Here is a 25,506-nt window from a genome sequence, read left to right as displayed (position 1 = left end):
ACCCCCCCCGTGAGGCCTAACCACCCAGTCAGTACCCACAAGGGAGGCCTACCCACATACCGTTGGGGAAACACCCCACCCCCAGTACCCACAATAAAAACAGTACAATGACCCACAATAAACAGCATTATATTTATTAAATACATTACCCACCCCCTGTGCCCCCCCATAAATACAAGATTTATCCTTTTACATACAGGGTTCATAACGCAGCCCCACGCTAGTCCCCGGTGGGCTGGCACGGCACCTGGACAGACCTACAGTTTACCAGCAGCCCTTTTTACACAGGTTCTTGAGGCCTGCTGGTGGATCCTGCCAGCACCATGGCACCCAGGTGGTCTCCTTGTGTCACCGTGGGCCACAATTGGGTCTCCACGGTAGGCCCAAGGATGTCTGGGAGCCCTGGGTCAAACCCACAGGTGTCTGTGGGGCCTCGGGTGGTTCCCTCGGGGGTCTGGGGAACTCACGGGTGCTCACTACGGGTCCGCAGTGCCCCCACAGAAGTGGGACCACACATCATCATCCCCGCACCTACGGGTCAGCGGTGCCCCCACAGAAGTGGGACCACACATCGTCATCCCCGCAGACTACGGGTCCGCGGTGCCCCCACAGAAGTGGGACCACACATCATCATCCCCGCATGTGTCACCCGTGGAACCACCAGCCTGATACCCTTGGGATACCCGAGGATACCCACAGGTGGTCTCCATAGGCCCCACGCAAAACCACGGACTCAAACCCTGAATGTAAAAAAAATAAACCTGGCCTATACATTCAATACATAACTAGCATATACAAATAAATAAAGTACTACTGACCTCATCAATACGAAGTGTCAGTTGCCAGCAAAATCCTTGTCTTGTCCACAACATACATAGCAAATACAAAGCCAATACAAAGCCAATACATTGCAATTACATTCAGATATCAATTAACCCCTTAAACACCTTATCAGATAATAACCGCAAAGGTGAATAAGGGGTTAAGCCACACAGGCCCGATACCCACCCTCACCCATGAATTTGTACTGTGGCTTCATCATGCAACTATATATATATATATATATATATATACACACACGTTATACACAATACAATACCAGGGAATATATCTATCTAATTTTAAAATACTTTAAACTCACAATAAAGCATACTGTAGCAGCATACACAAAATAATTTAAAACACATCTAATCCAGCTTTTAAAACAACATAATTTCTTACCCTGTACTGTACTGTATGTATATATCTCTCTAGACATATATACATACATACATACAGTGGCAAGAAATGATATACCACAAAAAAAAAATACACATGTTAAAAAACCTTTTGAAAAAATTAACAAGTTAAATAAAATAAATTTCTTTACTGTAGTTCACTTACCATTACTTGCCCCCACCGACTCCCGTTGCGCAGCTTACTCACGAACCAATCCACGATCAGGAACCCATAAAATAATAAACCACAAAATAATAAACATTAAACTAAAAATCCAAATCAATCCACGGGTCTTCTATCTGTAATCCATCTGCATCTGTGTTCTTCTTTCTTCTATCTCCTTCCAGCGGGGCAGGGCGGGGTCTTCTCCCCGTCTGCGGCCACGCCCTGGTCTTCTTTCTTTCCCGGAGGTCCTTCCTCCGCGGCGTCTGGCTTCAAAATGAGACGACATAGACTTTTAAAGGCTTATGACGTCACATTTTGCGTCATGGTTCCCACGGTCCTGATTGGACCGTGAAAACCATGTGTTTTGGCCGAAAAAAAAAAAAAGATGACGTCACTTAAAGGGAATGAAAGCACAGCCAATCAGAATGGCTTTGCTTCAATTGCCTTTAAGATGACGTCATGAAAAGGCACATGGCCGCCCTCACATGGTATGGTAGCCAATCAGAGTAGGGATGGAGTTCCCACGCTCTGATTGGCTACCATACCATGTGATCATTTGATGTCATCATTTTTTTTTGTCGGCCAAATACACATGTATTTGTAAATGCAATGTACTTTGTGGATTGGAATGTTATGTTTTATATTGTAAAATCAGTTAGGATTATTAAATGGATAATTATTATTGTCTGTATAGAGAAGCGTTATTTGTAGGACAGTATGATTTTGATAACATTCTACATGTATTTGTATATTGGTTCATCATCTGTGTGTATATATACTGTATACTGTATATATCTATATCTATCTATATCTATCTATATATATATATATATATATATATATATATATATATATATATATATATATATATATAAATATATATATATATTTATATCTATATATATATATATACACAGTATATACTGTATATGTATAGGGATTGTTATTATATATATACTGTATATATATCCAGTATATATATACAGTATATATTTATTTCTCTTCATGTATTTATTTATTTAGATTTATTTATTAATTGTGGGTCTGCTGTGCGTGAATTTTTTTTATTGGGGGTGAGGAGGGTGTTTGGCCCTTGGTGTGAGTTTAGGACTTGCAGCAGCAGCACAATTAATAAATAAATCTAAATAAATAAATAAATAAATGAATATAAATAAATACATTTAAAATACATTTTTATTGATAGTGTAGATGTGCAGAGGGTCTCCAGAGCAGAACCGCACTGGTTTCAGGTCTAGGGACCCCCTGCTCCCCGAGATACAGGCCCCTTTAGGGGGTGCCGGTATCCCTCTGCTCTGCTTGGTTTACAGGCCGCAATCACGTGGTCGGGCCCTTTAAACCAAGCAGAGGTATACCGGCACCCCCTAAAGGGGGCTGTATCTCGGGGAGCAGGGGGTCCCCAGACCTGAAACCAACGCGGTTCAGCTCCGGAGACCCCCTGCACATGTACACTATCAATAAAAATGTATTTCAAATGTATTTATTGTCATTTATTTATTTATTTAGATTTATTTATTTATTTTTTGGCGGCTGCTGTGTGTGTGTATTTTTTTTATTGTGGGTAGCGGGGGTGGGTGAATGGGGTATTAGCCCCAACGGTGCTTGTTTAGGGCTTGCGGGGGGTAGCGGGAGGGCTTAACCCCTTCATGACTGTAGTGGTATTAACTGCTACGGTCGTGAAGGGGTTAAGTGCACCCGCAACCCCCCCGCAAGTCCTAAACTCACACCAAGGGCCAAATACCCCCCTCACCCATCCCCACTACCCACAATAAAGCGGGCACGGTGGGTTAACCCCTTCATTGCCTTAGCGGCTATCCGCTATGGTAATGAAGCAGCATTTCTGTATTTTTAATAATATTGAGCAGGAGCAGGGGGGGTCCCTGAGCATTAATTTCTGGCTCAGGGAACCCCCTGCTCACTGTACAATATTATTAAAATACAGAAATGCTGCTTCTTTACCATAGCGCATAGCCGCTAAGGTAAAGAACGAATGTTTATTTATACTGTATACTGTATGTGTTTTATTGATACTGTACATGTGCAGAGGGTCTCCAGAGCAGACCGCACTGGTTTCAGGTCTGGGGACCCCCTGCTCCCCGAGATACAGGCCCCTTTAGGGGGTGCCGGTATCCCTCTGCTCTGCTTGGTTTACAGGCCGCGATCACGTGATCGGGACCTTTAAACCAAGCAGAGGGATACCGGCACCTCATAAAGGGGGCTGTATCTCGGGGAGCAGGGGGTCCCCAGACCTGAAACCAACGCGGTTCAGCTCCGGAGACCCCCTGCACATGTACACTATCAATAAAAATGTATTTAATATAATTTTGAATGTGCCGATGTTTGAGCAGAGAGAGAGCAGCGGATCTGAGGGAGGGGGGGGAGTAGAGGGGGGGGAGACAAGGGGGAGAAAAACAAAATCATTGTTGTGTTTGATATGTATGTGATTTACTTATTGGTGATATTCACATGATTTTGTTTTTCTCCCCCTTGTCTCATTCACTGTCTTATTCCTTTTCCTTCCCAACCCCCCCCCCCTTCCCTCCCCCCTCCCCCCCGCCCTCTCCTCCCCCCCCCCTCCCTCATGGGGTGAACCTTATGTCATGTCATTTTTCTGCAACATTAGAACAATAGAGTGAAGTGAGGTGAATTATGTTTCCCTATACATCTTTTATGGTTGCTTAGATATGATTTGGGACACATGAGGAGGTTGCAGATGATCTATTCAGACAGTAATTCATTATGATTGATTGGGGTTGCACTGAGACACGCAGCGTTATGACCTAGGCAGTGTTCTATTGCGGCCACCCAGCAAGCCACATCGTGTGTTTACGAGAGGCAATAGCACATGGCTAATTTATATTCACTGCACATTCTCACACGCTGGACAGGGTTACGCTGATAAACGCAATGTCATGACGTAGGCAGTGTTTACTGCGGTCACTTAGCAACCCACAGCATGCGTGCGTGTGTTGATAGTAGAGAACAACACATGGCTAATTAATATTCACTGCACCCTCCAACACGCGCGCATACACAGCTGTTAGGTATAGACTAGTTATCGATTTTTCGCGCCAAAACACACAGCGCAATGACGCAAGGGGGAGGGGTTTTACACTATAAGACAGGGGGTAATGGAGACACGAATCAGCTCTATGATTAAGGACCACGCAGGTCCGAAACGCGTCAGAGTGTGTCCCCCATACCATATGTTTTTTCAATAAAATTTCATTTTTAATCTACACCTTGCTGGTCTCTCATCTCTACAAGCTGTGCACCGCTGGAATCTTCGGATCCTTCCTACTGTTACATTTTTTGTATATTTCAATTAATCTTACAATGGTATATATAGGATGTATATTTATATTTATATTACAACGGTATATTTATTTTGTATATTTATAGTACAACAGTATATATATTATATCTATTTATAGTACAGCAGTATACATTTTTTGTATATTTCAATTAATCTTACAACGGTATATATAGGATGTATATTTATATTTATAGTACAACAGTATACATTTTTTGTATATTTATATTTACTGTATATTACAACATTACATTTATATACATTTTATATTGCTGCATATTAATAAAACAATATAATTTCTTTACATTCTAGGGAGACAACTGTTGTAGTGGACAAAATAAGTGAGGAGAATGATGAGAGGAGTGCATTAAGGGTTAAAAACACTCTGCAGGAAAAGCACAATCTGACTGTATCCGAGAGCAGCATAAAAAAGATGAGACGCAGCATTGGATGGAAATATGGACGTGTGAGGTTAGTACTGGACAGTACAGGAGGTAAAAGTGTTGTTTCGCAAACTGTACTGCACTGTGCCGCTAATTTTTTTTTATTCCTTGTCATTACAGAGTGTACCCCATGATACGGGACGCAAACAAAATCAAAAGAGTGCTCCAGGCCCAGGCATGGATCGACAGCGGGGAGACTTTCCAGGATTGCATCTTCACTGATGAGTCTACTGTGTCGCTGGAGAGATTTGCAAGATTTGCGTTCCACAAAAAAGGCTGCATATCTTTGAAGCCGCGGCCAAAACACCCTGTGAAGCTGCATGTGTGGGGTGCCATCTCTAGGCATGGACCGGGATGCATTGTCATCTTTGAAGGTAAAATGTATCAAATATAATGTCGCCTAATGCACTGTACAGGCATACCCTGCATTAGCGTACGCAATGGGACCGAAGCATGTATGTAAAGTGAAAATGTACTTAAAGTGAAGCAATACCTTTTTCCCACTTATCAATGCATGTACTGTACTTCAATCGTCATATACGTGCATAACTGATGTAAATAACGCATTTGTAACAGGCTCTATAGTCTCCCTGCTTGTGCACAGCTTCGGTACAGGTAGGGAGCTGGTATTGCTGTTCAGGACGTGACGACAGGCGCATGCGTGAGATGCAGTTTGCCTATTGGGCGATATGTACTTACTCGCGAGTGTACTTAAAGTGAGTGTCCTTAAACCGGGGTATGCCTGTACTTGACTAGTGTTGACTTACCGTATGCACTGTACTGTACTATTGTGCAGTTTTTTGAGCACTTTTCTTTTCTTGCTACAGGAATCATGAATAAAGCTTTCTTCCAAGACAACATTGTGCCTGAGATAGTGCAATACATCACACGCGACTTTCCCCATGGTCACCGATTCTACCAGGACAACGATCCCAAGCACACCGCGTCAACGGCGCATATCCTTGAGCGCTGCATCAACTGGGTGAAGACGCCAGCGGAGTAAGTGCAGTAGACCGTGTCCCATTTTTGTTCCCCACTGTTTTTAGCTTTTAAACCAATTGTCATTTCTTTCCAATGACAGATCGCCAGACTTCAATCCGATCGAAATGGTCTGGCATCAGCTGAAGCACCATATACGGAAAGTGGCGAAACCCTCCAAAAAGGACGAGTTGTTGAAAGGCATAATGAGTTTTTGGAACGATGTACTCACCGTGGAACGCTGCAATAAATATATAGGCCATATTGCCACTGTGTTGCCCATTTTTATCGCGCGTAATGGGCAAGCATCAGGAAAGTAGTACTGTGCTGTAGTATTGTAAGTACAGTATGATACAGGTAAGTATGGCACAGATTTTTTCTTTCCAGATAGTCAGAGTATACAGTAGTTAGTTTTTTCTTTACAGAGAGAGCAGCACCAGCCATCAGGTTACAGTACATAGAATTTACCAGTAGTCAGAGTATACAGTAGTTCCACTACAGTATACAGTAGACTAGTTTGACAGTACTACAGTAACTGCCTACTAACTGCTCCATTTTATTCTTTCCAGAGAAAGCTGCACCAGCCACCTACAGTAGTTCTGCCATAATACAGTACAGTACGCACATACAGTACAATACAATACAGTAACTGCACTCATTTTTTGTTTTCTTGTCGTTCCAGGAGAAAGGGTGGCCTAGGGGGAGATGGGGGCGTTGTGTCAAGTCAAATCTGCTTGTACAGTCAAATGTACAGTATATAAACAGCAGTAATGATGTACACAAAACCTCTCCTCTCTCAATGAACTACTGTACTGCAGACAGAATGAGGAAAAGATAAAGACGGAAAAAATAATTTTACTATACAGTATATAGTATATACAGTATATTATACAGTACATTATAGTACTGTACTGTATATACTGCTGCGGCACAGTTTATTCGAGCATTTGCCCGTTCTGTGCCGCAGCAGTAGCCTGGCGCGCGCCCGAGTGTGACGGGCGCGCGCCGAAGCAGCGGAAGAGCGCCCTCCGATCGGGGCGCTCTCCCTACCGCTGCCGGGTCCGCCGGGTCCCCCGGAACCCCCTGCCGCTGTCCCGCGATCGCGGGACACCAGGGCTCCCTCGGGGAGCCCCTGGACACGCGTGCAGGGGGCGCACGCTCCCGATGACGCGTGACCGCGCGTCTATGACGCGCGGCACGCCGAGGGGCGGCCACTAGCAAGCCAGGAGATTTCCCGGCTTGCGGTACCGACCACACTTCAATAAAGTGTGTCGGTAGTGTAGTATTAAATAATATACTTATAAATGTGCATTACTCATGTTTCCCCATGTTTTACAAATGTTTTCCAAATGGTTATCCAATTTCAAGCTGCCAAAAGAACTTAATAAAGACTGCATTATGTATTATTCCTGATTATTTTTATATTTGTATTTTTTGGTTCCTGATAAAATAAAATAAATATTTATTCACTTTCCTGCGAATCATAATCATTGACAGCCACCCCTACAGTGCACCAATGAATAAGAATGTTTTGTAAATGTTTCTCCGATTCAACCCGCTCAGACTCACATAACGCATTATTTTAAATTATACTTATATATTTATATATTTTTATTTTAAAGATATTAAAGAATGTACTGTATTGTATTTAAAACATGTGACTGTAAACCATACTGACTGACAAATGTTTTCACACCCTGATGAAATACAGTATCAGTTTACTCTCAATTCTCACAGTGCTGTGCACATCAGATTTACATTTCAAATTCGAGAGGGGATTTTCCAAAGCGTTACCGTTAAAACAACAGGCCTCTAATGGTTGGGGAGGGGGATGGTGTGATTAGACGCAGGCGTACTGAGACTTTGTGCTGTAGCTCGGCTATGGGTGGATTAAGAGCACAATGGCAATATGCAGAAGATTAACGACCCAGTGGAGAGAGGGGGTTGGTAGGATAGGGTGACTCAGCCGATTGACGCTTGGCTAGGGAGGGATTAAAAACTCTGGAGGTGTGTGGCTGAAATAGTTAACAGCACTGTAATTTCAAAAGGCAGTTCATCATAATAATTTGATGAATAAACCCCCAAAGACAACCCCCAAATACAGTACATAAAAAGCAAGTCACTTTAACTCCCTGTGCCCCATGCACCAAAAACAAACAGTAGATTTTATATACAGTATATATATATATACTGCATATACTGTATACTGTATTATAAATTAATATTCATACAGTATAAACGTCCATTTTTCAGGTATCTCCATGTTTAACAAATGTTTTGTAAATGTTTCTCCGATTTCAATGTGGCAGAAGAATTTAATAAAGGCTGCAGTATGTACACTGGCGACACACTTTATTCGAGCTCGGCTATTCCCACGAATTCGGGTATACCCGGGTGTATTGAGGTTTATGACTGTTTTCTGCCCGAGTGCATTGGGTTATTTTCCAGGCAGGGATTGAAGCATTTTATTCCTGCTGGCTGCAATACTGCACAGTATATATATATATACTGCATTACAATTCATGAATTTATGCCATCTGGTAGACACGCGAAGCATTGCAGCCTATTAAATCCTAATCATTATCATTTAACAGATCAGCCGCCCGTCAGCCAGGCATGAACCCAGGCTGGGAAGGCAAACACAACGGGGCTTGTCAGAGGTGAGGAGCGGCGCATTCCAGGTATCTGCCAGGTACATACTGGGTATTTGCTCGAATAAAGTGTGTCGGTGCAGTATTATTGTGTGTTGATGGTTAGAATTGCTGTGCACTTTAAATTTTTCAACATTGTACAGTATTTGTAAATAAATGTTTTTGTACTGACTCCACCAATAAAAGAACATGTTGAATTGCCTCACATTGTTTCCATTTGTTCCTTTGACAGTGTAACAAATGTAGAGGCTTGCTGCACTGTTTTTTTACTGCCTGACCGCAAAGCCGCAAGATCGGCAACATTGTAAAAAAAGAGCAATGAGCGCGCAATTGGCGTGGGAACTAGGTCAATTGGCGTGGGAACTTCTGTTCTAGGGCACCTAGAAATAAAATTCATTTTGCCCCTAGATGTTAGGAACCCCCTCACTTGACCCCAACAGGGTCCGAGCAGTAATGGTGGCGAGAAAGGGTCACGCCGGCGAGGAGGGTCCTACCATTGAGCATAATGGTGGAGAAAGCTTTGAACCGGCTAAGTCAGAATGAGCAGAAACCTGGAACCCACAACTCCGGTTCTGTTCAACCTAGAGGGCTCAGATTCGGTCACCATGTAGTCCTAGTTACAGCAGGATTGCATGGCAAATTGCGACCCTCTCGTGGCTACTGAACGGAGTCAGGGTAATGTTAAATTTCAGGTTTCTGCCATTGACTTACATGGCAGAAAAAAAGCCACTTTTGTAATGTGCTTTTAAACTGTCTTTTGGTATCTCCGGTTCCGGGGGTCGTGCAAGGCTGATATTTTGCCACTATGGCAAGGGTCCTTCCGCATGAGGACCATGCGAATTTCAACCCGCTCAGACCCACAGAACGGATTATTTTACATTATATTCACGCAATTGGCGTGGGAACTACTTAGGGCCGCGGTCAAGTTCACGGGCAATTGGCGTGGGAACTTCTGTTCTAGGGCACCTAGAAATAAAATTATTTTTGCCCATAGATGTTAGGCACTGTATACCACTGTACAGAATACTGTAGAAGACACAATGAAACGATACTGAACATGTAGAATAAATGCATAGTTTTATTTATTCGGGTTTATTACACAGTATACTGTACGGCCGGAAAACATCAGCATACAGTACAATATTATCCATTGAAATCCCCCCATTAGCCATTTTCTTTTCTGAGGAAAAACATAAAGAAAAGTTTTAATGTACAGTAATGGTCAGCCCCCTAAAGAAGTACCCAGCCAGCCCCACCAAAATAATATGGCAACAATACAGTACTCACCATAGAATTTCCCATTCTGGCGCCGTCGCCGGTCCACTGCCAGTCCAGCTTTCTTCATCATCCACGTCGATAGTTTGCTGCGGGACTAGTCCACCTGTAGTCAGCAGGTGAGGCTGGAAATCGCTTAGGTACATGCAAGCTTCATCAAAACTGCACGCGAAATCCGACTCAGGCTCAGGGTTGTCACTGACAGTGGGACTGTCATTAGAAGCCGGTGCTGGTGCTGGTGCTGGTGCTGGTGCTGGTGCTGGTGCATTGCTTGGCAGCGACTGTCGCTTCTTAGTTGGTTTTAACATGACCCTTTGCCTTTTGCCGCCTCCATGATCATAGATACGGGAAAAATCCAGTGACACACACCAATACCCTCCAACAAATTGGGGCTCAATATGGTGAAAACAGGGATCGCTACATAACCTTTTCCTTACTGCACGCTTCCACGTATGAGGAGTTGGCGAAAATTTGTAAAAGTCATAGTTTTCGATAAAATACTGATAAATTTTAGCAACTGTTGCCATCTTATCATCTGTTGCATTAATCGCGGCCCATATCAAATACGCATAACTTCTGTCGGGTTTTTGGAAAGCGGGCTGCACTTGAACACTCATGGTGGGTCTCTGGGGAATAGTGTAACAGAAACTGAAACTGGTCTTTGTCTTTCTTTAATATGAAAAGCCTAAATTGATACATTTTTGCAATTCTTCCTTCAGTCTCAAGGCCAAGGCCAAGTTACAATAGCACACTGTGGTACAGTATCTTTTTTAAACGAAACACCTGCAAGCCGACACATTACTGATTCGGCGCATTACAATTCATGAATTTCTGCCATCTGGCGGACACGCGAAGCATTGCAGCCTATTAAAATCTGAACCATTATCAATAAACGCATCAGCCGGGCATGACCCGTGCCTGGGAACGCAAGGTGAACACGGCATGTGCCAGGTGAACAGCGTCGCATTCCAGGAACCAGCCAGGGACAAACCGGTGATTTGTTAGAATAAAAGCTGCCGCAGCAGTACACTGCATATTTTGTGTAGTAATATAAAAAATAATAATGTACATCACTACCATGACAGCAAAGTTGACTCTGCTTATAATTCAGTACGTAATTGTGGATATGTGAATGAATTTTTTTAGGGATATGTGTGAACAATTAATAGAAGCAGGTGTAGCACTCAATGTGGCTGACACTCATCAACACATGCAGTGTGTCGCTCACAGATGCTACTGGTGTGATAATGTGCCGTTTCTATAAGGTTCAAACAACATATGAGTGAACGAATGAGTAACGTACATTTTCATACATAGTGGCCTGCTGGGTGAAAGTTTTCATAGAATTACCATTTCAAATGAATGTGATGAACTTCTGTTCAGCTTGCCAGCTTCTAACAACTGTAGTCCCTCCCCCAAGACGTGACAGCACCTTGACTTTTTATTTGTTTCTAGCAGCTGTAAGGCGTCCCAAAAGAGTTGACCGTAACATGACCCTGTGATCTGGCTGGGTGCCCAACCCCACTCCCTGTGTTCTCCTCTATGCTGTGATTACATATTAATTGCAGCTGGTTTCACACACTGGTACATGAGCGAAATAATAATCTGAAGTGAGCTACATATGAACACAATTAAATAACATATGCTACATGTTCCTAATTATGCTCTCTGTATATTACATGAAGCAAAAAAGGACGTTTAATTAAACATAACAAAATGTGTTATTGGAAATTATGTATGTTCGCATTTGAATGCACTATCTTCCATGCAAGAGTTGATGAGGCAGTAATGTCCTGTTTATAGGTGTTACATAGATTATCACTAAATTATGTATATATATATATACAGCAACTGTATATATTACTGTATGCTCATTTGCATGTCTTAGACAGGTCTACAACCCTGTCGTTCCCAATCATCGGCCAGCATACAGCGCTTCCACTGCAGCAAGGGATTGTGGGAAATGACATGCAAATGAGCACTCAGTGCCACCTTTTGCCACCATATATATTAATTGTTACTTTTTGTAGGACAACTAGATATAAATATATATAGATATATAGATATATAGATATAGAGAGAGAGACATATATACAGATATATATGTAGGTATGCTTATATTGGGAAGAAAGTATAAATAGCAGCGGAAATATAGATAAGAACTGTAACCTACGACACGCCAAGTACAGTAACATTTGTCACCTGGTGGAAATGGAGCAGAATAAATTCCGATATCTCTGTCCCCTGGCAAACCCTCCACGACGACGGGAAGAAATTTTTCCCACATCTGCTCCTCCAATTGTGTTAAGATTAGAGCTTGTGCTGGCGGCCCACCTCCAGTGCCAGAAGCATGCATCCGTTGTGCTTGTATTTTTTTCTTTAAGTTTGCCCTGATATCGTCAAATCTCTTCCGACAATTCATCCGGTCCCTGACATGATTCCCACACGCAGACACAGCCAATGTTATTTGATTCCACATTTCTTTTTTTGATGCTGAACTTGTCCGCCCTTGAAATACATACAACATATATGACGTTAATTATTATTATAAAAACGAGTAGAGAGATGTCGATGTAAAGCACAGCCACGAATTCCAAATCAGCATGGGACCGGAACAAATGATACAGGTGAACACTCCAATCTTGCAACAGGTCAGGTTTATTGCATGGTGGTGCAGCAAAAATTGGACTACACGAACGCACCTACGCGTTTCATGCACAAGGCACTTTATCAAGGTGAGAAATACATATAATGCTGCGTGATTTATACTCACCTAGACTCTGTCCCGCGCTGCTGGGTGTGACGTCATCATCCCGCGTCGCAACGGGTCGCGGTGACGTGGCGTACACAGCCATTGGCTCGGCAGGTCAGGTGGTATGCTAATACTAGCTGACTGTCTCTTTTTTCCGTTTTTTTCTAAAACAAACTTTATTAGTACAGAAATAATGAACACACAATAAAAAACTTGTTAAAAACACACTAAAGTACTGAACTAGCAGCAACCCTGCACAGAAGGTGTCTATAATTAACACAATATTCTAGGGGATAAGTATCTGTACTTACAGTATGTATTAGATAACTTATAACCCCTGCCAGAGTCCACATTATATCCTGGCATGTAGCTGTGCAGGTAGTGATAATGGATTTGTTATCCGTGAGAGAAAGAAACATATTCACAATACAAGACAAGTGATACATAGATTATAACAATAAACATAATAAATTTACATGTAAATTGTGATATAAATTGATAAAGATTAAATCTTATCTGATCAGTACAATCAACATAACTAAAGTATTCTATATACTAGTAATTGTTTATGAAGTGACCCTTAAACTGGTGATGATAATTACTGATTAAATGCTATCATATTAGCACCCGTTAGGATAAATATTATATATCCAGAACTACAGTGTACTTAATTACATATATATATGTTGTTGAGAGAACATGAATAGAGTTTGGGAAAAAAGTAATATAAAGTGTATTGGAACTAAAAAAGTAAACAATACGTAATCAATTATATAGTACAATAATATTAATCTCTAATATCAGTGCTTAAATAATGTTTAAATAAAAAATGTTTAAATAAAAAATAATAAATAATAAATTGAATACATCATTTATTTGTTACTGAATGAACTAATATTGAATATATATAAGTTAATTTTTACAGATTAATTTAAAAAGTGACTGATATCCCAATCAATATTCATGCCAAGAGGTTCTCTGGTCCTAAGAGTGAAAAAAGGGCTAAAACAATAGCAAATATATTATCACCTAGCTTATTTACAACTATGGAAGATGTAAAAACTCCACTACCTAAGGGAATGTATGCATGCACTAATTGTAAAGCATGCATCTCAGTGAATCAAAACAAAACATTCACATCTACAGTTACTAGAATGACTTACAACGTCCCATGCTTTATTAATTGCAATTCTACACATATAGTATATTTACTCAAATGTGGTTGCGGACGCCAATATGTCGGGAGGACAACAAGAAAACTAAAGATCAGAGTTCTAGAACACCTTAGACTGATCCGCATTAAAGATCAAAATCACCCAGTACCTAAACATGTGTCGAATTGTCCTTTTGGCAACGTAAATTCACTTTCGGTCCAAGGTATAGAACATATCCCTGTTCCCCCAAGAGGTGGAGACAGGGTTAAGATGTTAGACAGACGTGAATCCTACTGGATTTTCACTCTTAGGACCAGAGAACCTCTTGGCATGAATATTGATTGGGATATCAGTCACTTTTTAAATTAATCTGTAAAAATTAACTTATATATATTCAATATTAGTTCATTCAGTAACAAATAAATGATGTATTCAATTTATTATTTATTATTTTTTATTTAAACATTTTTTATTTAAACATTATTTAAGCACTGATATTAGAGATTAATATTATTGTACTATATAATTGATTAAGTATTGTTTACTTTTTTAGTTCCAATACACTTTATATTACTTTTTTCCCAAACTCTATTCATGTTCTCTCAACAACATATATATATGTAATTAAGTACACTGTAGTTCTGGATATATAATATTTATCCTAACGGGTGCTAATATGATAGCATTTAATCAGTAATTATCATCACCAGTTTAAGGGTCACTTCATAAACAATTACTAGTATATAGAATACTTTAGTTATGTTGATTGTACTGATCAGATAAGATTTAATCTTTATCAATTTATATCACAATTTACATGTAAATTTATATATGTTTATTGTTATAATCTATGTATCACTTGTCTTGTATTGTGAATATGTTTCTTTCTCTCACGGATAACAAATCCATTATCACTACCTGCACAGCTACATGCCAGGATATAATGTGGACTCTGGCAGGGGTTATAAGTTATCTAATACATACTGTAAGTACAGATACTTATCCCCTAGAATATTGTGTTAATTATAGACACCTTCTGTGCAGGGTTGCTGCTAGTTCAGTACTTTAGTGTGTTTTTAACAATTTTTTATTGTGTGTTCATTATTTCTGTACTAATAAAGTTTGTTTTAGAAAAAAACGGAAAAAAGAGACAGTCAGCTAGTATTAGCATACCACCTGACCTGCCGAGCCAATGGCTGTGTACGCCACGTCACCGCGACCCGTTGCGACGCGGGATGATGACGTCACACCCAGCAGCGCGGGACAGAGTCTAGGTGAGTATAAATCACGCAGCATTATATGTATTTCTCACCTTGATAAAGTGCCTTGTGCATGAAACGCGTAGGTGCGTTCGTGTAGTCCTATTTTTGCTGCACCACCATGCAATAAACCTGACCTGTTGCAAGATTGGAGTGTTCACCTGTATCATTTGTTCCGGTCCCATGCTGATTTGGAATTCGTGGCTGTGCTTTACATCGACATCTCTCTACTTGCTGTATACCTTCCTTGATGATCAGCACGCCCTGGATGCATAGGAGTCCTGCAAGCACTAAGGTAAGGGCCGCAGTGCCCCTGCATATATATGTTTACCAGTGCCTCTGCTCATTATATATTGGTTACTAGGGTGGGTGCATATGGTGACTCAGCTGTGGAGGTTAAACAGACCCCACTTAGACACTTAGCCCACACCTGATAATTGGCCATATTTTTCATGGACTCTTTGTTATCATCCAGTATTATTCACACATATTGTGGAGGATTTCTAACCAATTTGGATGCATCACATCGCTCTCTTCTACTTATTATAAAAACGAACAGTTTCCTAAACTGCTACCTGTTCCAAGAGATACCAAACATGCTTGTTTAGGTGTAATATGTGTACCACATGAGCATTTACGTGTAAACATACAAATGTAAGGAAGCTTGCATGAATATTGTATGAACTTTGCACAAATTGTACGACTGATTGTTAAAGTCGTTCTAAAACATGAAGGAATATGTGTGTAACAATTAAGTTGAATTGATAGATATTATCGAATAATATTTTGATATTAAGACACCTCACATGACGTAGGATAACATGTCTTTGAAGAATGAATGCAAAGATAGACTTACCTAGTAAATGGCCATACAGACAGTCATAGTGCTCCAGAATCCCTGTGACAAAAACTGTGTTTTCCTGTTCAGTGAACCGAGGATTAAGTGGGCGCTCCAGATGTTTCTTCCGAATACATGCAGGCCCATAGCTTGGCTGCTGCTGACTGGACTCTCCTTCTTCCAATGGAAGAGACTCCAAAAGCGGCACAGCAGCAACCACCCCACCAACAGAAACCCCAGCAGCACCAGCAACAGAGCCACCAGCAACACTTGCACTCACAGCTACACCACTCGCACTCACAGCAACACAACTCGAACTCCCAGCAACCCACTCGCACTCCCAGCAACACCATTCGCACTCGCAGCAACACCATTCGCACTCGCAGCAACAGCACTCCCCTGAACCCTACGTTTACTCAGACGCGTACTCGCACGACTACCACTACCATTCACAGCAGCATCACTCATCCCACGCCTTGCGGCCATACCTCTAGCACTTACAAAGAACAGATAAGAAATCTAAAGCCAATCGCACTGAACACTTACAAATTGAAAACAAGACAAAGATGTAAACAAAACAACACAGGACAAACCTCTCACAATACAAAACAACTCTCTCAGTCAATATCAAATATGTAAATCGGCCAGCTCTGTGTGTCTCTCTCTCTCTCTCACTCCCAACAACACAGAGAATGAATAACAATACACGCTGCCTTTAAATGGGCCGCTCAATCAAAAACATGCTTGCTTCGGCAGATTCAACAAGAAGTTTAATTGGCGAACTTAACAGCACCCCGCCATGCACGCCGATACACCTGTGTGTGATCGGCAAATCATCGGCAGAGTGGGAGCAAATGTTTTCGGCTTGATTCGGAAGGGATTCTGCACTTATTGTATACGGAGAGGGAAAATCGCCAGAATCATGCCGATAAGGTACCCTTGCCGATTGCACTTTTTCGCCGCTTACTGTATAGAGCCCATAGGCTTTTATAGGCCTATGACGTCACATCTTGCATCAAATGGTTCTCACAGTCCTGATTGGTCCGTGAAAAGCATGTGATTTTGGATAAGGCTAACACAAATGATGACGTCATTTAAAGGAAATGAAACCAGAGAATCAGAATGGCTGTGCTTCATTTCCCTTTAACATGACATCAACAAAACCAACATGGCGCCGTCACATGGGACTACAGCCAATGAGATCGTTGATTTAGTTTCCACGATCTCATTGGCTATAGTCCCATGTGACGGCGCCATGTTTGTTTTGTTGACGTCATGTTAAAGGGAAATGAAGCACAACCATTCTGATTGGCTGGCTTCATTTCCTTTAAATGACGTCATCATTTGTGTTAGCCTTATCCAAAATCACATGCTTTTCACTGACCAATCAGGACCGTGAGAAACATTTGATGCAAAATGTGATGTCATAGGCCTATAAAAGCCTATGTCGTCTCATTTTCCAGCTTGACGCCGTGGGGAGAGGACCTCCCCTCTGAAGAAGATGGACGTGCGTCACAGAAGAAGAAGTCAGAAGAACCAGAAGACCCCGCAGATGGTGAAGAAGACCCCGAAAAGAAGACCACAGACGGTATGGATTATAAAGACAAGAAAGAAGACACCACATTGGATTACAAAGGTTTATTATTTTATGGGTTGCTGGTTCTTGTCTTTGGATTTGTTGCAGACATAGCGGTTCCCCTTTAAGTCGGTCATTGGTCATCTAATGGTAAGTAAAGTCAAGAAATGTATTTTAATTAAGTTATAATTGTTTTTTGTTTTTTTCTCTGATTTATTTTTTTAATGTCCATTTCATACCCATGTATGTATATATATCCCTCTGGAGCTATATACATACATGTTTATTAAGGGGTTGTTTTTCAAATGTTTATTGCATTTTTTCATGTCTTCAACAAGTCTTTTCCCTGTTTGGTTACTATTGTGTGTGTGAAATGTAATGTAGAATTACTTATGTCATTTCAGATGATGATGATTGCATGGGTATATGTTGGGACCCTGCCTTAATGGTTTATTGTGGCTTATTTGGTGAATTTAGATTGTGTATGATCGCGTTAGTTTGAAATAAATTTGTTTTTGCAATGGTTTTGTGTTTGCATAACAATCTTGAATATGGTTTTGGTTTAGATTTGCTTGTAATTTATTTTGGATGGCATTAATTGTGTGTTGGTAATTTATTATTGTCTCCTTGCTTTGTTTATATTGAATGTTTACTTTCAATCGTGTATTTGTTTTGGACCATTGATTGCTATTGTGTACATGACGGAAATATTATTTGCTTCATGTACACATTATTCAATTGTAAGTTTTATTGCAATTTACTCTTTACTGGTTTGGATAGGTGCTTGCTGTATTCTCTTATGAGATGTGTTTTTATTTTCATTTGGCTTTGTTTTTAATTTGGCAGTGATGTTGTCAATTACAGATCGGATGTTTTAAATTGCTACATGAATATCCTTTCCCATTTCTTTGTAGATTGCTTAATCATACTTATATTTTACATATATTTATAAAGATATATGTAAAATATTATATATATATATATATATATATATATATATATATATATATATATATATATATATATATATATAAAGAGAATGATGAAGCCACTCTACAAATGAATGGGTGCAGGGTGGCTTAACCCATTAATAACTTTAGCGCTTATTAACCGTTATTGTTATTAAGGGGTTAAGTAACACCACAATATATTTGCTATATGGTGTGGGTGGGTTATGTATAGTTTATTAATAATTGTTATGTTTGTTGCGGGTGTGTGTATTGTTTTGAATGTGGGTATATGGGGTAGGGAGTATTGTCCCCAAGGGATGGCGGGTAGGCCTCCCGATGTGTTGGGGGTGATGGTGGTTATGCCTCACAGTGGTGGGTAGGGAGGTGGGGTGTATATATGTTAAACTATTTATGTGTTTTTTAAGTATTTTTTGGGGGCACAGACTTGATACTGCAGGCAACACCCGCGGGCCACCGCCAACCTATAGTACCATTCCTGTGCGTAAAAAAATAACTATGGGTTATGTATAAAAGGGGGGTTTAGGTGTTGTTGGGGGCATATAGCCTGATTGTGTTGTGTATTGCAATGTTTATTGGGGGCCATTGTCCCCAATAAACATGCTACCCCTTCATTGCCTTAACGGATAGCCGCTTAGGTAATGAAGCAGCATTACAGTATTTTTATTAATAGTGTACATGTGCAGAGGGTCTCCGGACATGAACCGTGTTGGTTTTATGTCTGGGGAACCCCTGCTTCCTGAGATACAGGCCCCTTTATGAGGTGCCAGTATCTCCTATGAATGGAAATGTCCCTCGTCACGTGATCGGGCTATCTCAATGCATAGGAGATACCGGCACCTCATAACGGGGCCTGTATCTCGGGAAGCAGGGGGTCCCCGGACATAAAACCAATGCGGTTCATCTCCGGAGACCCCCTGCACATCTACAATAGTAATCCAATTGTTATGTAAACATTTTTTATTTACAGCCGAGATTTGTGCAGAGAGAGGCGGATCTTGCTCTCTGCTGACAGATCTCGCTAGCGGAGCCCTTCTCGCCAGGGCTCGCCATCTCTCTGCATGATTCCTCTCACAGATACACTGGCGACACACTTTATTCAAGCTCGGCTAGTCCCACGAATTCGGGTATACCCGGGTGTATTGAGGTTTGTGACTGTTTTCTGCCCGAGTGCATTGAGGTATTTTCCAGGCAGGGATTGAAGCATTTTATTCCCGCTGGCTGCAATACTGCACAGTATATATATATATACTGCATTACAATTCATGAATTTATGCCATCTGGTAGACACGCGAAGCATTGCAGCCTATTAAATCCTAATCATTATCATTTAACAGATCAGCCGCCCGTCAGCCAGGCATGAACCCAGGCTGGGAAGGCAAATGCAACGGGGCTTGTCAGAGGTGAGGAGCGGCGCATTCCAGATATCTGCCAGGTACATACTGGGTATTTGCTCGAATAAAGTGTGTCGGTGCAGTATGCGCAATTCATTGTCCTCTCGTGTAATTCTCCTTAATTCACATGCTGAGATCCTTAGAAATCTTTTTAACAGGCATCGCTGCGTGTAGAAAGAAATACAAGCACAAGAATGTATATTCGATGATTAGTCGATGTGTATTCAATGTGCAGTGAATCCACAAAATGGATGGTGTATTTATACTTTAATGAGACACATTAGAGTACGCCCACTTTTAACACGTGCACCTCGTCGCCATGCATAAAAGTTGACACACATTGCATAGCCTCCTTCTCGATGATCTGTATCTGAGCTTGCCCTTGTCCAGAAACTGCATTGTGACATCTGCTTCCATGGATCAACCCCGATTCTATGGACGCAGGAGCCTACTCTCTTCTGCCGTGCCTGTAGTGTTTAAAAAGCGAAAGGCGGAAGCCGTTTCCAAGCCAAGGCCAAAGCGAAATACGAAGGCTAATAAAGAAAACCTTCTGACGACTCCAAAGGCTAAGGCTTTTAAGACGCCTTATTATGTCAAGAAGAAATTCGCCGATGTAGACATAAAGCAAAACAAATGGAAGCCAACCTATCGAACCCACAGAACCCACATGCCACCTCCTCCATCACTCCTCGACAATGCTGCCACTGCTCTCCCGGAAACCCAGAAATCACCTCCTCCATCACTCCTTGACGACGCTGCCGCTGCTCTCCCAGAAAACCACAGGTCACCTCCTCCATCACTCTTCGATGATGATGGCCGCTGCTCTCCCAGAAACCCACAGGTCACCACCTCCATAACTCCTCGACGACGCTGCCGCTTCTCTCCCAGAAATCCACAGGTCACCTTCTCCGTCACTCTTCGATGATGCTGCCACTTCTCTCCCGGAAATCCACAGGTCACCTTCTCCATCACTCTTCGACGACTCTGTCGCTTCCCTCCCGGAAATCCAAAGGTGACCTCCTCCATCACTCTTCACGGATGCTGACGCTTCTCTCCAGGGAACCCCGCTCCCAGAAGCACACCTGCTCTCAGAAGCACACCCGCTCCCAGAAGCACACCCGCTCCCAGAATCCCACCCACATACGCTTGCATTGAGGCGGTGCCCGACATCATCTTGCGCGAGCTGTCCCAGCCACTCAGGGAGAAGTAAAGGTTTGCAAGTGGTGGTGTAGCTCAGAAACATGCCATGTACATTTTCAAGCACCACGTGGTGCCCTACGTGGTGTACTGCGGGTGGGCCCATAATGTAAACTATGAAGGGAATCGCACCAAAAAGGCTCTTCCTGAAAATTTAAGAAAGACTATTGTGGAGGAATTGCGTCGGTATTTTACAATTAGCGATCATTTAATGAAAATAGTGAGAGACTCCATAAATGGCATTTTGCGGCATACAAGGCATCGTCCCTGGAAGGACTCACTGCTGAGGATCGAATTCGCTGTGTGATTGAACGTCTGTTCAAATGTTGATTCATTTTTGACTTGTTGATTGTTTTAAGTTGTATTCTAAAACGTTTTTACTTACAGTACACCATAAATGTTTTTTTTACCTACTCCACCATTTAAATTTTTTTGGATTGTTTTAGATGGTATTCATACTGTCAATGTTTTTACTTACACCATACACCTGTAAATGTTTTGACTTGCTGTACTTCATTAAAAAAAATGCTTCTTGTTTTAAATTGTATTCTTAAATGTTTTTACTTACAGTACACCATAAATGTTTTTTTTACTTACTCCACCCACCAAAAAAAAAATGTTGATTGTTTTAAATTGTTTCATTGTATCTCCTGGGGGGAGGGGGGTGTTTAACTGGTACTGTCAAAGTGTGTGCAGGATTACTGTACAGTAGTTACTGTAGTAAACACAAGAATTTTGCATTTCAACAAGGTTCGATGAGGCATACTGTACTGTAATGTATACTGTAGGCATGCGCATTACATCAAAACAGTATTAAAACACATTATTAGTATTAGTATTATTATTAGAACACACATACTGTAATACATGTACAGAATAAATGCAGACTTTTTATTTTCGGGGTTTATTATACAGTACAGTATGTAAAAAAATATTGTTTACTTTATGAAAAAAACAGCATACTGTTTCAGGTTTTCTATAAAGCTCACAGTTATTCTATCCTAATCAATAAATATGGCACAGATTCAGATTCAGCAGTGTACAAGCACCGTTACAAAAAGCGATATTATCCATTGAAATCCCTCCATTTGCCGTTCTCAGCCTGATGACAAAGTTTCTTTTCTAAGGAAGAAAAATAAAAGTATTACTGTAATGGTTGGTTCAAATTAGTCTGTCCCCTAAAGAAGTTCCCGCAGTCCCCTCGGTTAGTCCCAACAATAATTTTCTCGGGGGGGCATGATGTGATGAGATGCATATGCGTTTCAACAAGCTTCCAATGCACATGAACCTAGCTGTCCACCAATTGTTCAGTATCTACTGTAGAAGCTGCTCAGCCAATGATATTGCGGGACTACATTTTGGCGAATTGTGACTAAAAGAACTAAATAACCATAAGCAAAGTGATTGATTACAGGAGAATCGCTTTACTGTGCATTGATATTGATATGGTAATAAAAGAATTAAATACGGCAGCTGTACCCACCATAGACGTTGCCATTCGGTTGGCGCCAAGCCACTGCCAGTCCCGTAGTCTTGATTATACATGTAGTTGACAGGTGACAGCGGGCCTGCTACACCTGTAGTTGACATCTGATGAAGCTGGAAATCGTTTTGGTACATGCAATCTTGCTGGTATCTGTACGTGAAATCCTGCTCAGGCTGCAGGTATCCATGCGGGGACAGATAGCAAGGGTTGCTGGTCAGCAGGTTTTCACTGATGGTCGGACCGTTATTGGAAGCCGGTGCTGGTGCTGGCACATTGCTTGCCTGGGGCTGACGATTCTTAGTTGGTTTTACATGACCTTTCACCTTTTGAAGTCTCCATGATCAAAGATACTGGAAAAATCTGGCGCAACACACCAATACCCTCCTCTAATTCCGGGTGCGGGATCAATACGAAAAAAACACGGATCGATAAATAACTTTTTCCTTATTGCACGCTTCCACACACGAGCATCTGGTGAAAATTTGTAAAAGTCATAATTTTCGATAAAATATTGATACATTTGACCAACTGTGGCCATCTTATCATCTGCTGCATTAATTGCAGCCCATATTAAATAAGCGCACGTTATGTCGGGTTTTTTGAACATGGACTGCAGTGGTGCACTCATCTCGGAACTCTCTGAACAATAGAACACCAGACACTGTGCATTGAGTTTTTAATTTGAAAAGCCTAAATTGAGACAGTATTGTAACTTCTTCAGTACCAAGGTCAATTCACAATGGACCACTGTGGTATTTTTTAAACACCTGCAAGTCGACACATTACTGAAGCACATGTAGTGTACACATTAGAATTCATTACAATTCATGAATATCTGCCACTGGCGGATATGCGAAGAATTGCAACCAATTAAATCCGAACCATTATCATTAAACAGATCAAGCGCTGGTGATGCCAGCATGAATGCGACATGAACACGGCATGAATACGGCATGAATGTCGCATGAACGCCGCATGAATGCGGCGAAGCGCGTGGCATTCGGAAAAAGTCACCGAAAAATAAAACAAGTGTTAAAATAAAAGCGGCCACGGCTGTATGCATTTTTAATATTTTCTGCAATTAATGCTGCAGCAGATAACATTGCGACTGTAGCAGAAATATATGAATATTTCATTTCGAACTACGATTTTTACAAATTTTCACCTGACGTTCGTGGGTGGAAGCGTTTAATAAGAAAATCCTTAAGTAGCAATCAGTCTTTTTTTCGCATTGCCCCTCCTGTCGGAGATACAAGAGGGTATTGGGTTGTGGTCCCAGATTTTTAAAGTATGTTTGATCATGGCAACTTCAAAAGAAGAAAGGTCGGGTTTAATCCATATATTCACTGGCACGAGCCCTGGCTTACAATAATGGTCCGACCATCAGTGAAAACCTGGTGAATGGCAATCCTTGCTACCTGTCCCCACAGGAAAACCTGCAAAATTTCCAGCCTGAGCCTGATTTCACGTACAGGTACCAGCAAGCTTGCATATATCAAAAAGATTTCCAGCTTCATCAGCTGTCAACTACAGGTGTAACAGGCCAGCTATCACCTGTCAACTATAATGCAGACTACAGGAGTGGCAGTGGCTCATCTCCACCTGTTTGGCAAAGTTTATAATGAAGGAAAATATAATGTACATTACAGTATTAAGTTTAAAGCTACCGTTTAAAAAACAATATTCTTTTTTTTATAAAACAATACATTACAGTATGTGCATCAATACAATATGCACACAGACAAGTGATTAGTTTCAGTAAGCTGCAGATCGGTCCGTACTCCTGTAATCAATCGCTTTGCTCAAGGTTATTTAATTTAATTCAATTCTTGCACAATTACTGAAAATGTAGTCCTGCAATATGATTGACTGAGCAGTTACTACAGTAGATACAATTGGTGGACAGCTAGGGAGAGGGCAGGGATCAAGAGCCAGAGCCTATCAGAAGTTTTTTCTCATCGTACAGACGGACATGTGCTGTAGAATATTATTTGAACTGCTGCTTTAATACCTAATGACGCAAATTCCCCCCCAGAAAATAAACTTTGACATCAAGCTGAAAAAAGGCAAAAGGAGGGATTTCGATGGACCTCTAATATTGCTTTTTTTAAACGTTGCTTGCGCATTGTGAATGTGTCCCATTGGAACTTTGTTGAGACACATATGCGTGTTATCACATTTAGGGGCAACTCTATACTGTTTACAGTATAACTATAACTATAACAAGCAATGGATTGGAGCACTGTGTTTTACCTGCCATTATTGGGGGAGGGTGAATGTCCTGCACTTCATCTTGCCCAGCTCTAGACATGCACATGCAAAACAGAAATAGATATAAATGATTAACAGGTCCAAGCATTAAAAACATTAAGCAATGAAACAATTTAAAACAATCAACAGGGTTTTTTGTTAAAAACATTTTTCTATAAATTTTGAACTACAGTATAGTACACGACAATCAAACAGAAAAGCTGTTCGGAAGTTGGCTGCCCTTCCAGGGAACAGCCCCTGTATGCCTGAAAAGGCCATTGATGGTGTCTCTCACGGTTCTCATAACATGAGTGTTAACATTAAAATAACGCTGCACTTCTTTCAAAATTGTGCCCATTAAATTTGCCGGCAGAGGTTTTATTTCCTTCATAATTTACATTGTGGGTCCACTCGCTGTACATCTCAAAACTGACGGGGTGTTTAAATATGAACAGGGCATATTTCTGGGCTAGACCAGCACTTCTGATCTTGTATTTCTCCCAGATGCGCTGGTGCAGTTGACTCAAGATGATGTCTGGCAGCGTTACAATCCTGGGTGCTTCTGGCAGTG

The sequence above is a fragment of the Ascaphus truei genome, chromosome 1 (genome assembly GCF_040206685.1).
Source record: "Ascaphus truei isolate aAscTru1 chromosome 1, aAscTru1.hap1, whole genome shotgun sequence".
Lineage (NCBI taxonomy): Eukaryota > Metazoa > Chordata > Amphibia > Anura > Ascaphidae > Ascaphus > Ascaphus truei.
Note: the sequence above shows the minus strand (reverse complement) of the source record.